This window comes from Tiliqua scincoides, chromosome 2 (genome assembly GCF_035046505.1).
Source record: "Tiliqua scincoides isolate rTilSci1 chromosome 2, rTilSci1.hap2, whole genome shotgun sequence".
Taxonomy (NCBI): domain Eukaryota; kingdom Metazoa; phylum Chordata; class Lepidosauria; order Squamata; family Scincidae; genus Tiliqua; species Tiliqua scincoides.
Genome location: NC_089822.1, coordinates 257,853,960 through 257,868,406, shown reverse-complemented (window position 1 = coordinate 257,868,406; position 14,447 = coordinate 257,853,960). Strand labels below are relative to the sequence as shown.

The 14,447-nt window shown below is 50.6% G+C and overlaps 1 pseudogene; it reads right to left on the bottom strand.

Annotated features, from left to right (window-relative positions):
• LOC136639091 (solute carrier family 2, facilitated glucose transporter member 5-like) overlaps window positions 1-14,447 on the bottom strand; it is a 47,774-nt pseudogene that overhangs the window by 15,238 nt on the left and 18,089 nt on the right.

The following is a 14,447-nucleotide window of genomic DNA, read 5'->3' as shown; positions in this document are numbered from 1 at the left end:
ATTTTCTCTTCTGTCATTTGCAGCTAATGAGTTCCTAAGTGAGGAAAAAGTGCTTTTATTTTTGGTTATGACCTGTTTAATGACATCATTTCCTGCCTAATGACATCACTTCAGGCCCTCAGCAGGTACCATGAATGCTGTTTGGCCCTTGGCATGAAACGAGTGTGACACCCCTGATCTAGGTCAAGGGATGGGGTGGGATGACCACGTGGGCTCCACTCCCCTAATCATGTAGCTTGATGATGTCATCAAAGCAACATTATATACATGCTAGCCCACAGGAAGTATTTGCTGGTCCCTGCCAGTTGCTGAGTGGTCTATAAACCCTGTTACTAATAGTAATAGTTTGCATCTGCTGCCACCATCCCAGGCTACTTAGACCAGGCAGAGTGGGAATAAACAAACCCCTCCAGGAGAGCGCTGAACTCCAGGGATTTGGCTTCACAGAGTGAACTACCCTTGGCACCCTTGTCTTGTCCCTCAGAACCCATGCTGAGCAGTCCGAACACAGTGAGCTGGAAAGTTGGCAGTAGACTTCATAGACCTGTCAAAAAGAGAGCGTGAGTCCTCAGAGGAAGGCTAGATGACTCAGGGACGCAGCACCTAGTGCAGGAGTTTCACACAGCAGGCCAAATAGCATTGATAGCATTAATAGCACCTGCTGAGGGCTGGAAGTGACATCACTGAAAAAAGTGATTTCATGAAGCAGATGATGGCCAGAAATAAGCACTTGGTTCTCACATCGAAACTCATTTGCTGCAAAAGACAGAACAGAAAACGTGCAAATCTTGACCATATTTTCAAGATATTGAAAAGCCCGATTATCAAGAATGCTGCCCTTTCAGCAGCAGCTGTGTCACTCCACAGCTCAGCAGCTGAGAGGTGGTCTTCAACAGGACACTTCAGCACAAGTGGAGCTGCTGAAAGGGCAGCCCACATAATGACTGGGATCTCCCAGGGCCTCAGCAGCATCTGCCCCAATCACCCCTCTTAGCCTGCCTTTTCTCAATAACATTCCTTGCCTTCTGAGGCCTCCTTCCGTCTCTCCCTCCTTGAACCTCAGCAGAAAGGGCAATGCTGGGAAAGCCCAATCATCACGGGGGCTGGATAAAGAGTTTCCAGGGGCCTGCAGGCCTTATGTTTGACACCCGTACCCTAGTGATAAGCCCAGAGGCACACCCTCTTGCTTCCTGCTTTCCCTTAGATACTGGGCCAGTAGCTCAACAGGCCAGTAGCTCAACAGGGAAGATACCTATTATTAAGAGAATGGTGCCAAGGGCATCCCACTATGTGAAGCTTAGCTCAGAATGATAAGCTCCCTAACTGGCCGGAATTAGAATACTTCAAGAACTCCTTCTCTCATATGAACCTGTCCAGACTATTTGCTCTTCTTCAGAGACTCTACCGTCCCATATTGTGAGTCAGGACCAGCTTTAATGTGATTTGGGCTATTAGGCCTCCGCCGGCACCTCACATGGAGGTAAATCTCCATTCAGTTTAGGCAGGCAGGTAAGTGGTTATGAGGGAAAAGGCCTTCTTGGTCATGTCCCCCTGAATTTAGAATGCTCCTACCAGGAATGTGTTAGCTTTGTGGTCTGAGGGAAGCAGAACCACAGCTTACAAGTTGGTTCAGGGAGCAGGTGTAGATTGCTGAGTCAGCAGAATCAGCAGGCACCTGGGACTGACACACCCTGAGTGTGACCAAGCCAGCACCAGTTGGCTAAGCTAACTACATAAGGTTAGTTTGCTGGAGCTTCCAGTGCAGCAGTTGGGGAGTTGTTGGAGATAACTGAGGAACTGCTGCCAGTGACTGAGGAGGCTGGATACTGTATGTATATGTTATTACTGACTTATGGACTGAACCTTTGACTGTGTATTGTTGGAAACTGATTTGGATTTGTTATACTTGGACTGACTGCTCTTCGTGTTGACTCTTGGACTGTTTACTGACTACTCTACTTGTGATATCCCTTGCTCAAATACATGTGCTGAAAGTACTCTGCTGTATTTGCTGTTTTTCTTGCAACCTGCGCACATTGGGACAAAGCAGGGATCCTACACCAACCATCCCATACAAAAATAACCTTAACAGAATGTTTTGGTTTTTTTTTGATACTGAGTAAAAACAAAGATGTTACTATTTGCTTAGGCATTTCAAAATGCCATTGAATAAACAAGCTACCCATGACTGTAAACCATATTAACCTTCTAGTTTGGAAGACTTTTTTCCTAGAAAAACAGGTACACATGAAACAGGTTGAAACTGCAGCCACTACAAACATGGGGAGAAGGATGGCTTCCAGTTTATTGACCCAAATGCAGTTCCAGTCCTGACCATGACCCCACAAACGGGGAGGAGTGTCTGCAGCAGAGGCAAACTACTACAGCCCTTCTAACACCCCATGCATATTTTCAGGAAGTTTGTTCCACCCATTGACAATTTATTGGAAAAAAGCAAAACCAAAACTGGAAGGCTAGCACACATACATATATAGGATGAAGTATATTTGGATCATGTTTTATTTCTTTTTTTAAACTTATAATTATTGTAAACTTTTAATTTACTCAGGGGCCAATCCTATCCAATTTTCCAGTGCTGGTGCAGTTGAGCCCTTGGAGTGGGCGCTGCATCATGTGGTGGAAGAGCAGTCACTGGGGCCTTCTTAAGATACGGGAACATGTGTTCCCTTACCACGGGGCTGCATTGTAGCTACACCAAAGCTGGAAAGTTGGATGCAGCAGCATGGCTCTGTTGCAACCATTGCAACCACAGTTGCAAACATGCCATAAGGCACATTCGCAGGGTTCATCGCCGGGCTCCCGCCATCTGGTGCTGGGCTAGTGCTGGGCAGTGGCCTGGGATCCGCGGTTCGGTGGTCTCCCGGACTGCCGGGTTGCAGAACAGGAGGCGGAGGCATGGACGGGGGCGTGGGGGAGGCATTCCGGGGAGGGGGGAGGCTGGCAGGGTCAGGCAGAAGGTGTGCCAGGGAGCGGGCGGGAGGCATGTCGAGGGGAGGGAGAGAGGCAGATCCACAGAGTTATGCTCCCCAGGATCCAGGGCACTTGTGCAGGGCTGCGAGCCCTACATGAGCACCTTTACTTTAGCACCGACCTTCTACAGAGTAGCCCCATTGCGGGGCTGCTTACCTTACTCGGGGGAAGGGAACGAACCTCCCCTTCTCTCGAGGCGCCTCCCGTGGTAGCACAGGAGGTGCAGGATTTGGAGGCAACCCTCCTCGGAGCCGCCGAGCCTGGGCACTTTGGGCAGCTCAGGATTGGGCTGTTAATTATTATTAATTGTTTGATTTCATCATGTGGGGTATTAAAAATTTTCCTGCTTGATGTCACTTCTGGCCATGACATCACTTCCAGATTAATGACATCATTTCCAATGTGTCCTGACAGATATCATTCTGAAAAGTGGGTCCTGGTGCTAAAGGTTTGACAACCACTGATATACAATCTAAACACACTACAATATTTTTCATATTGTATTTATCGTTCAAATATTGCTTGCATGCTGCCCTGGAAACCTTTAAAAGAAATCAACTCCGTTGCTCTCATGCTTCAGGTTTTGTGCTACAAACCTGAAGTTCCAGCGTCATGGTTATCAGAACACAGGAGATGATGCAGGCTCCAATACCACTGAGAAGCAGAGGCCTCCGTCCCCAGGAATCCATCTTATAGATCTAGGCAAAGCAAAGGCAGAAAGGGAGAGAAAGGCATCATGAACCAGCAAGGGATAGTGGACAGAGTGTCCAAGCTGGATTCAGAGCACTGCTTGGATATGAGGCTTATTGGTTGACACTGGATCAATTACTACCTCGCAGCTTGATCTGTCTTTTGGGATTCTTGCGCACACAAAATAGGAATGTAATGTGGAGGGAAATCACATATACTGCCCTGAACTCCAGGGGAAGATTACATGGTCAAGTCAAGTTCGGGTCCAGCCCCAAACACACAGACCGGGATGCCCAAACCCTGGCCCTGGGGCCACTCGTGGCCCTCGATGACTCCCAATCCGGCCCTCAGGGAGCCCTCAGTTGGACCTCCGGAGATTTGCTGGAGCGCGCTGGCCTGATGCAGTTGCTCTCAGCTCTCAGTCAACTGTTCAACCTCTCGTGTGAGCTGTGGGCTCCCTCCACTGCTTGCTGTTTCACATCTGTGATGCAGCAGCAGCAGCAAAGGAAAGGCTGGCCTTGCTTTGTGCAAGGCCTTCCATAGGCCTTGAGCTATTGCAAGACCTTCATTCATTCATATAAGTTCTACCTCTAATATATTCATTTACGTAAATTTATTCAAGTTTGAAATGTGAACTAATTCTTTTTTTTCCTGGTCCCTGACATGGTGTCTGAGAGATGATGTGGCCCTCCAGCCAAAAAGTTTGGACATCCCTGATATAGACTGTCTGACCTCAGACCCATCAGCATCCAGCTCCCTTCCCAGGCTCCTAAGGCAGGACCTAGGAGAGGGGGGTAAAGGAGGTAATTTGTACCCGGGCCCAGGATCAGAAAGGGGGCCCAGGAGTCAAAGGAGGGGGGCCAGAAAGTTCCTGGGATCTGACATTTTCCTATCTCACCTGAATTTGCTGCCTGCAAATGATGCTGGGGGCACAAACAGTTGCAGTGGCAACTGCTGCTGCAATCCATACACACCGGAGCCAGGGCCAGGAATGCATCAGTGGACCCTCATTAACACAGTGTCAGATCTGGGAGGAAACTGGCCTGATGCAGTAGCTCTTCAGCTTGTGGATCCAGTAACCATGAAGAAGTGGAGAGGAGCTCAGGACCCAGCTGCGGGGCTACAGCTGCTGCAGAAGTTCATTTTGGTGCACACAGGACACTTTCCATCTTAACGTGAGCCTAAATACAATGATGCTAATTTCTGCAATGGATTTTCTATATTTCAAAGGTTTTAGAGAGACTTGGGAGTGTGCTTGGTTTTCCGTATGACTTTATTTAAATGCCAGCGCTGCATGCTCAGGTGGACCTGGGCTCCGCATCAAGAAGCCTGGTACACCTAGACCAGTGGTGGGATTCAAATAAATTAACAACAGGTTCTATATCCTAATGACCATTTACCAGTATACCAAAAGATATACCGAAAGGTAGTTTAACTCTTGGGTGGATGCCATCAGGTCCCTTTTAAAGGCGTCCAGGCCAGACGCCATCACCACATCCTGTGGCAAGGAGTTCCACAGATCAACCACACGCTGAGTAAAGAAATATTTTCTTTTGTCTGTCCTAACCCTCCCAACACTCAATTTTAGTGGATGTCCCCTGGTTCTGGTGTTTTGTGAGAGTGTAAAGAGCATCTCCCTACCCACTCTGTCCATCCCCTGCATAATTTTGTATGTCTCAATCATGTCCCCCCTCAGGCGCCTCTTTTCTAGGCTGAAGAGGCCCAAATGCCTGGGCTTTCCTCATAAGGAAGGGGCCCCAGCCCAGTAATTAGCTTAGTCCAGGGGTCGGCAACCCATCTGCTGCGGTTCCAGGTGAAAGTGGCAAAGGGGGTGACAGAGTGGCAGCAGAGGCAGGAGAGGCAGCAGCAGGAGGCATGCAGCTGCGGAGCTGCACCTGCACTTCACAGGGGAAGGCAAGTCTTCCCTTGGCTCCTCTCACTGGGCACCTCTAGCCCTCCGAGCCCATCCAAGCTGGAGAAGTGTGTGGGAAGACGTAAGTGATCTTCAGTCCCTTCCTGTGTGAGAGATGGAGGGGGCTGATGTCCCTTAGGGGCAAAAACTCTTCTGGGGAGAGCCACTGGTGGGGTGAGACACTGGGAGACTGACCCTCTTGTCTGGATCAAAGGTGGAGGGGGAGCTCCAAAAACTTCTGCAGTCTGGAGCTGGAAGGAGGAGGTGCCCCTTGGAGGTCCCGGGGCTGCGTTTCATTCTACTCCGGACTGACAAGGCAATGCTAGGCATGTCTACTCAGAAGTAAGCCCCATTGTGTTCAATGGGGCTTACTCCCAGGAAAGTGTGAATAGGATCACAGCCTGAGAGGCTTCCTTCTTCGACTTCTGACTGACAGTGTCTACTCAGAGGTAAGTCCCACTGTATTCAATGGGGCTTACTCCCAGGAAAGTGTGGCAAACTTTGCTACACTTTCCTGGGAGTAAGCCCCATTGAACACAATGGAACTTACTTCTGGGTAGGCACGTAACACAATCCTAACCAGGTCTACTCAGAAGTAACTCCTATTTTGTTCAATGGGGCTTACTCCCAGGAAAGTGTGGTTAGGATTGCAGCCACTGTCAAGCAGAAGGCAAAGAAGGAAGCATCTCATCTACATCACTGAGGCTTCAATCCTATCCACACTTTCCTGGGAGTAAGCCCCATTGAACAAAATAAGAGTTACTTCTGAGTAGACCTGGTTAGGATTGTGCTCAGTGCCTACCCAGAGGTAAGTTCCATTGTGTTCAATGGGACTTACTCTCAGGAGAGTGTGGATAAGATCGAAGCCTCAGAGAAGAGTATGAGAAGCTAAGGGCTGCTTGTGGGTCAGGGCTGCACATGGGAAGGGGGTCAGGGGTGCTTGGGGGGTCAGGGCTCCACAAGGGTCAGGCAGGCAGGCTCGGGCAGGAGGGGTCGCGGGGCGGGGGGGCTCGCCCTCAGAGGTGGTGGTGGCTCTTTGGGTGGGAGCAGCTCCAGCGCCCTCCTCTTTGTCCCACCCGTGCCCCGACCCACCGGGGGAGCTGAGCCAGCTAGCTTCGCTGGGGAGGAGAGGTGTGGGGCGGGCAGCTGAACTGCTCCTCTTGCCCTCTTTAGCGAGGCTGCATGGGCAGGAGGGGACGCACGGTGGGGGGGGCTCGCCCTCGGGCGGCGGGGGCTCTTTGGGCGGAAGCAGCTCCAGCGCCCTCCTCTTCGTCCCACCCGCGCCCCCGACCCACTGGGAGAGCTGAGCTGGCTAGCTCCACTGGGGAGGAGAGGTGCGGGGCGGGCAGCTGAACTGCTCCTCTTGCCCTCGTCAGGGATCGCGCCCTCTCCTACATTCTCAGAGCAGTCGCAGGAGGCGTCAGAGCTCCCTGCCAGCAAACGGTTCTCAGAACCAAGACCTTGATTAAGTAGGGGTTCCATAGAACCGGGACGAACCGGTTGAATCCCACCACTGACCTAGACTCCAAAGACTATTCTGGCTGCCGGCACCCTCCCCTTGCCTTATTTTCCCTGCCTCCATTGTGCCCTCCCCTTTGGGGAAGGGGCCCAAAAGAAACTTTGTACCCTCTGATAAAATTCCTCTCAGAGGCCCTGTCCTATGGCGACCGGTCTGGGTTCATTGAGGATGCAGAAGTTGGCAGAGTGCCCAATAGGCACTGAGCTGGGCAACCTCAGGCAACCAGGACGGCACAGCACCAAACAGGAGGGCTCCTCACCATGGGAGGAGGGTGGGGCAGCTTATGGGGTCTGATGAGGCCAGCCCAGGGTATAAGAAGAACAGAACCTAGGAGGAGTGGCTGTCTGCTTCCAAGTAAGGTGAACCACTGTATACCTAAGAAGAGCTGCCTACCCTCTAGCCCAGGGGTGTCCAAAGGTTTTGGCAAGAGGGCCACATCATCTCTCTGACACTGTGTCGGGGGCCGGGGGAAAAAATAATTAATTTAAAAATTTGAATACATTTACGTACATTAATTTATTAGAAATGGAACTTACATGAATGAATGAATGAAGGCCTTGCAGTTGTTCAAGGCCTATAAAAGGCCTTGCACAAAGCAAGGCCAGCCTTTCCTTCGCTGCCACTGCTGCATCACAGACATGAAACAGCAAGTAGTGGAAGGAGCCCTTGTCTCACAGCTCAGGTGAACAGTCGTCCTCATGCTGAGAGCAGTTGCATTGGGCCAGCATGGGCTCCAGCAAGTCTCTGGAGGGCCAGAGGCTCATTGGAGACTGGGGGCTCCCCAAGGGCCTGATTGGGAGCCCCTGAGGGCCACAAGTGGCCCCCAGACTGGGGTTTGGGCACCCCTGCTCTAGCCAATAGATGGGTGGGTGGGAAGGCCCTCCTTGGAAGCAGACAGACCAGCCCAGCTGAAGGAAGAACAGGCTGCAGATAACCCTTTCCCCACTGAACAACCTTTAGGCAGTTCCTTGACAGGCAGGAAAAACTTCAAACTCAAATCCTTGGCCGAAGATTGATATCCCACGGTTCCCCTCAGACCCCATATAGACATAGATCAGAAGGGTCACAGGCAGAGAGTTTGGTTTAAAACAGGAGGGTGGCCAAGCAGCAAGGCAAGCATATAGCTGCTTGGCATGGTGACTTTGCTCAGACTTGAGAGCCAAGTGCAGGTGAATGTTTATATAGGGCCTGCAGGATCCCTATTGGCCCCCTCAGTTCTCAGGCTGAGTGGCTGCAATATCCTTCTCTGTCAGTGTCAGGATAGCATGGCAGAGCAGTCAGTCTGTCCTCTATAATTCACCACAGTGGCATGGTATGTAAGCCACTCGAGTGTAGCTGTTGGAGACCCTAGTTGTGAACTTCTATCAGAACTGGCATAATTTTTTTTCCCAGGTTGTTGGCATCCTTCAGTCTTGGAAGCCTATGGTATCGCGCTCTGAATGGTGGTTCCGGAACAGAGTGTCCTCTCCAGTGCGCGAAGCCTGGGTCAAGTAGATATGGAGGATAGACTGTTACCCATGCAGCAAATCCCACCTCTCCACATCGCTGAAATGCTCCAAAGGAAAGGCAGAAGCCAATATGGTTGGTTCCAGCGGCGTCGCAGGAGTTGCCAGAACGTGACTGTGTTCAGCCATGAACTGCCTCAGGGACTCCAGCTCCAGATTTTGCCTCAAGGTTGACTCCTGAAGCCTTTTCTGTAACTGGATGTAGCCACAAGGCAGTGGAGGTTTGGGATCAGAGTTTTCCTTCTCTCAGATGAGCTGCCTTCCCAGGCTATCGAGTCCCATCTACCCGGTGGCTGTTTAGTCGCCTCTTACGACAAGTACAGCCAAACTGAGGGCCTATTCTTATCCCCAGCCCCCAGGTAGATATCTAGAAAAGGTGGTTGGCAGTCTCAAAAGACTATGGTATAAGCCTACAGCACCCGGTATTCCCAGGCAGTCTCCCATCCAAGTACTAACCAGGCCTGACCCTGCTTAGCTTCTGAGATCAGACGAGATTGGGCATGTGCAGGGTAAAGATGCATGCTTAGGATAGTGAGAGAGAGCGAGAGAAAGAGAGAGAGAGAGAGAGAGAGAGAGGGGCTTACTGATAATCCATGTGCGAAGAGGACCAAAAAGGTTAACAATGCGCTGACGTACCGGCCATTATGTTCATTTACCTTCATAGACTGGAAGATTTTGTCAGAATAATAGTATGCCTAAAATCAAAACACAGTAACAAAACGTCAGCTTCATGGAAAAGGCTACTGAGCCACCCAAAGTGGCTCAGCTGGAGGTAAGAGGAAACTCTTCCTGTTACCCCCGGGTAAGCCACTGCAGCCCCAATAAGTCTCCTTGGACTTACACCACTTCCAGAGGTGGCATAAATCCAAAGAGAACAGAGCACCTTGCGGCCACTCCACACTGCTCGGGAATCGGGGCTAGGATTTGTCGTATCTGCTGAAACCCAGCCCCACCTCCCACTCCATGCCCGCCCATCCCCAGGACCGCTCTCCCCCCACCCGCCACCCACCCCGGAACATCTCCCTCCCACCTCCTCCCCACCCACGCCAGATCCTTGTGTCAGCCAAGCTCAGCCAATGCAAGGTTCCCTAGATAAGTCAGGGCGGAGGCTGGATTCAGCCTCCACAGGCCAGCGTGCATCCCTGCACCTGCCCAGACAACTCTAGAGGAGGCGCAAATGTGCTTGATGGCATGTTTGCGACCCTCCTGGGCTGGTGCAAGGGACTTGTGCCGGCCCAAGGGCAAATTAGGATTGCTCCCTTAGTTAGCATGTACATACAGGTTGAGTATCCTTTATCTGGACTGCTTGAAATGGGAAGGGGTCTGGATTTCGGATTTGTCTGGATTTCAGAATAACTGATTATATACAATGAGAAATGTTTCCTCTTGCCCTTTTCACTGCTACCCATAAGGGTGTCTGCTGGCCTCTGACATTTGTCAACAGTGCCTCTTACACCACAGAGCAGAGAACAGAACTTACAGCCTGTACCTGCACTATATGTGGGGATGTGCACGAGACCTTGTGGTGTTTGCACAACAGAAAGATTGTGTTTTTTTTAAAGTCTTGGACAAAAATGTCTGGATTTCAGAATAGACCAGATTTCAGATGTCCGGATAAGGGATAATCTACCTGTAATAGCACAGTGATTACAGCTGGTGAGTGCACGTCATACAGCAGAACTGGGCTTAGCTGTGCCCATGCCAACCTGCCCTTCACTGCAAACCTGGCTACACTTACTTGGGAGTAACCATATTGACTATAATGGCACTTAACTTTTAGGCAGACACGCATAGGCTTGGGCTTCTAGGAGATTATCATAATGAAATCCCACAATCTGAGCACAAGGGCAGTGGAGCTAAAAAAATCCATACTACTGGGTGATGCCAAACTCACTCTACAGTCTGAGAGCGCTGGATATTTCTCACCAGCCCGATTCTGGCCAGATGAATTATCTCCCAATGTGCAAAGGCTGGCCTTCCGAGAGACAGACACACAGTGACTTATGGATGACCCAAGATAGCCTGTAAACATTGGCAGCTGAAATACCCTCCATTTCCGTATCTGTACACATTTTTACTTGCTCAGCCTTCCAAACACAACTCTTGTGATATCTTACTGAGTTGATGCCAGAGAACTGCTGGGCCGCAAACAAGGCGACCACACAGACAAGTTGCCACCGCAGGCGTGAGAAGCACATCAACTTAAGGATGGTTGTCCCCTTTTCTTTCTGTTCGTAGAGATCCTCCAGGTGGAGCTCTTCGATCTCATCCTCCACATCATCCTGACCTCGAAGCTTCTGCAAGGCTGTAGTAAGGAAGTAAAGGATTGGGGTTGGCAACTTTCAGTCTCAAAAGACCAGGGCTTTTTTTCTAATGGAATGCGGGGGGACGGAGTTCTGGCACCTTTTTGCAGGGGCCCCTCCCCTTCGGAGGCATTCCAGGAGGGGGGAGCAAAACAGAGGCATTCACTGGGTGGGTGCTGGGAGTGCAGGGTGGGCGGGCGCCTGGCCCCTGCCTGACCGCACAACGACCCCCTCCTGCCCTCATCTCCAAGCTCTTGCCTGAGCCCTGCCCGCCTCCCCTCCCCCTGCGCTCTGCTTCCCAGCGCAGCTTCCAAGCCAGTGGAGGGCGCGGGGGACATGCGCCGACGCCGAGGAGGAGGATGGACAGACAGACAGACAGCCAGGGAGACGGGCTGCGGCACCCACAGAACGCCCAGGTATTGGCTTGGTGGAGGAGGAGGGGAAGGAAGCTGGCTGGTGCAGCCCCGTGCCAATCTGCAGCACGAGCCTAGGCATGTCTACTCAGAAGTATGTGTCATTGTGCTCAATGGGGCTTGCTCCTGGGAAAGGGTGCATAGCCTTGCAGCCTGAGAGCCCAAGCATATCTACTCAGAAGTAAGTTCCATTGTGTTCAATGGGGCTTACTCCTGGGAAAGTGTCATAGCCTTGCAGCCTGAGTAGACAGGCAGAGGAAGGGCTCTGTGGCTGAAGTCCTCTCCACACTTTCCTGGGAGGAAGCCCCACTGCCTCTAGTGGGACTGACTTCTGTGTAGACAGACAGAGGAAGGGCTCTGAGGCTGCAGTCCTCTCCACACTTTCCTGGGAGGAAGCCCCACTGCCTCTAGTGGGACTGACTTCTGTGTAGACAGGCACAGGATTGGGCCGTGAGGCTGCCATCCTATCCACAGTAAGCCCCATTCACTAAAGTGCACTTCTGAGTAGACATGCATAGGATTGGGCTCTTAATCCTGGCAGAGATATATATCTGCACCTGTTTTCACATGCTAAGGGAAGGTGAAAAGGGATTCTACGTGTGTACAATTGTGCTGTCCAGGCCTTGCACAGAGAGCCTCCTCATCCCTCCCCCACAAGCATGCCCTCCGCCAGCCAGCATTTGCAGCTCCTCTCCAGCAATGCACGGGAGCAGAGAACATACAATTGTATGCAATCGCCTTCCCAAAGACACAGAGTATTCTGATACCTGAATTAAACCATGATTTAATCGCTTGTTTGCAAACGTAGCTGTTTCTATGTGCAATCTAAAGACACCTCTTGTGTAAGAATTCCTTTTTTGTTCTTACTCCCACAGTTGCTTAGAGTAATTTTACTACATGGAACTCATGTAAGCCATTTTTTGGAATCCATTCACTGCTTCCTCTCTCGAAGTAGTGCCACACTACATACTACATGCTACAAGTGCAACCTGTACAGTATTTTTCCCCATGTGTAGAAAAAATAGCTGGGGAAGGGGATGTGGAGATTGACAGCCCAATTCTATGCATGACTACTCAGAAGTAAGGTCATCTTTAGGGGGGAAGCACATAAAAATATTTTATTTCTCAATAAAAAATGGTTGATAGATAGATAGATAGATAGATAGATAGATAGATAGACAGATAGACAGATAGACAGATAACAAGTTGTGAGTTCCTGCACCTTTTTATTTACAAAAAAAGCACTGCAAAAGACTATGGTATAAGCCTACAGCACCTGGTATTCCCAGGCAGTCTCCATCTAAGTACTAACCAGGCCTGACCCTGCTTAGCTTCCAAGATCAGATGGGATAGGGCATGGGCAGGCAAGGAGTCAGATCTAGGGCTTGGAGGGCCCCAACCAAAGCCAACCTCACTTGCCTGGAAGAGGTGGGATGCACATACACGAGAATTCTCACTGGTTGAGACCTTTCCACAAAAGGGAAAATGGTGGCCTTGCACAGGTAGTGGGACTTTCACTGACCTTGGTATGTCCTACCTTCCTACTCTCTGGAGCCAGTCCTGAGTTGGATGCTAGAGATCAGTCCCCACATTACAGGCCTGGCATAATACTCCCGTTCCATCCTATATTTATTTGCAATCCTGTGCACACCTCCCTGGGAGTAGGTCCCACTGAATATACTTGCATAGGATTGCTCTGTGGCAGTGGTCTTTAACCTTTTCGTGCCACAACCCCATATATAAATGTATAAATAAAGTATGAGATGGGGACACCACTGTTGATCCCACTCGCAACCTGGGACCCTATGTTCCCACCCAATCCCCATCACCACCCACTCCCCACCCCTGTAATGGCCTCCCAGCACTGTTCACTGTAAAAAAACATTCTTATTAGAGATAACAGAAAAAGCTACCATGAAATCCGGCGCTAGTGAGAACTATTTTAGCACAATTGCCAAGAACCTGAGCAGGATTGGGACACGGTCTCCTGGTACCTGAAGAGGTACACCAGATGCCTGCCCCTTTACCTGGCGGTGCTCTAGTCCAGTGTTCTTCAACCTTTTTCAGTCTCATAAGCCGCAACAACTCCACAACAGAAGCTTTGTAACCCCATTGGGTTCTCAATTCCAAGGTTGAAACACTGCTCTATGAGTCTCTTTTCCAGGGCTTGAAGTGGCTTACAAACTAAAGTTGCATGAGTACCTCCCGGCTCAAACTGCAGATCCCAAAGGATCTCCTCTATGGTGAACTCGTGCAAGGAAAGCGCCCTACAGGTAGACCACAGCTGCGATACAAGGACATCTGCAAGAGGGATCTGAAGGCCTTAGGAGTGGACCTCAACAGGTGGGAAACCTGGCCTCTGAGCGGACCCGCTTGGAGGCAGGCTGTGCAGCATGGCCTTTCCCAGTTTGAAGAGACACTTGGCCAACAGTCTGAGGCAAAGAGGCAAAGAAGGAAGGCCCATAGCCAGGGAGACAGACCAGGGACAGACTGCACTTGCTCCCAGCGTGGAAGGGATTGTCACTCCCGAATTGGCCTTTTCAGCTACACTAGATGCTGTTCCAGAACCACCATTCAGAGCACGATACCAGAGTCTTTCGAGACTGAAGGTTGCCAACTACAAACTGAAAGGGATCCAGGGTTTGCAAACAGTCCAAATAAATGTGCACATATTCCCAAGGATCTTCCCCCCCCCCCGAACACCCCAAGCACCTGCACCTTCTGGCCCCACAAGGTGATTAAGCACATAAGAACATCCCCACTGGATCAGGCCATAGGCCCATCTAGTCCAGCTTCCTGTATCTCACAGCGGCCCACCAAATGCCCCAGGGAGCACACCAGATAACAAGAGACCTGCAAAGCTTCCTGGGAATTGTAGTTAAGAACATAAGAACAGCCCACTGGATCAGGCCATAGGCCCATCTAGTCCAGCTTCCTGTATCTCACAGCGGCCTATCAAATGCCCCAGATTAACATGCAGCACAATCCTAACTATGAGCCCTTAATCTAAATAAACTAGGAGTTAGAACATAATTTGAACATCTAATATAGTGCTTCCCAAACTCCTAAAAAGGAGGTGGGAACACTGTAAGTTGTTGGGGGAGGAGAAAGGTA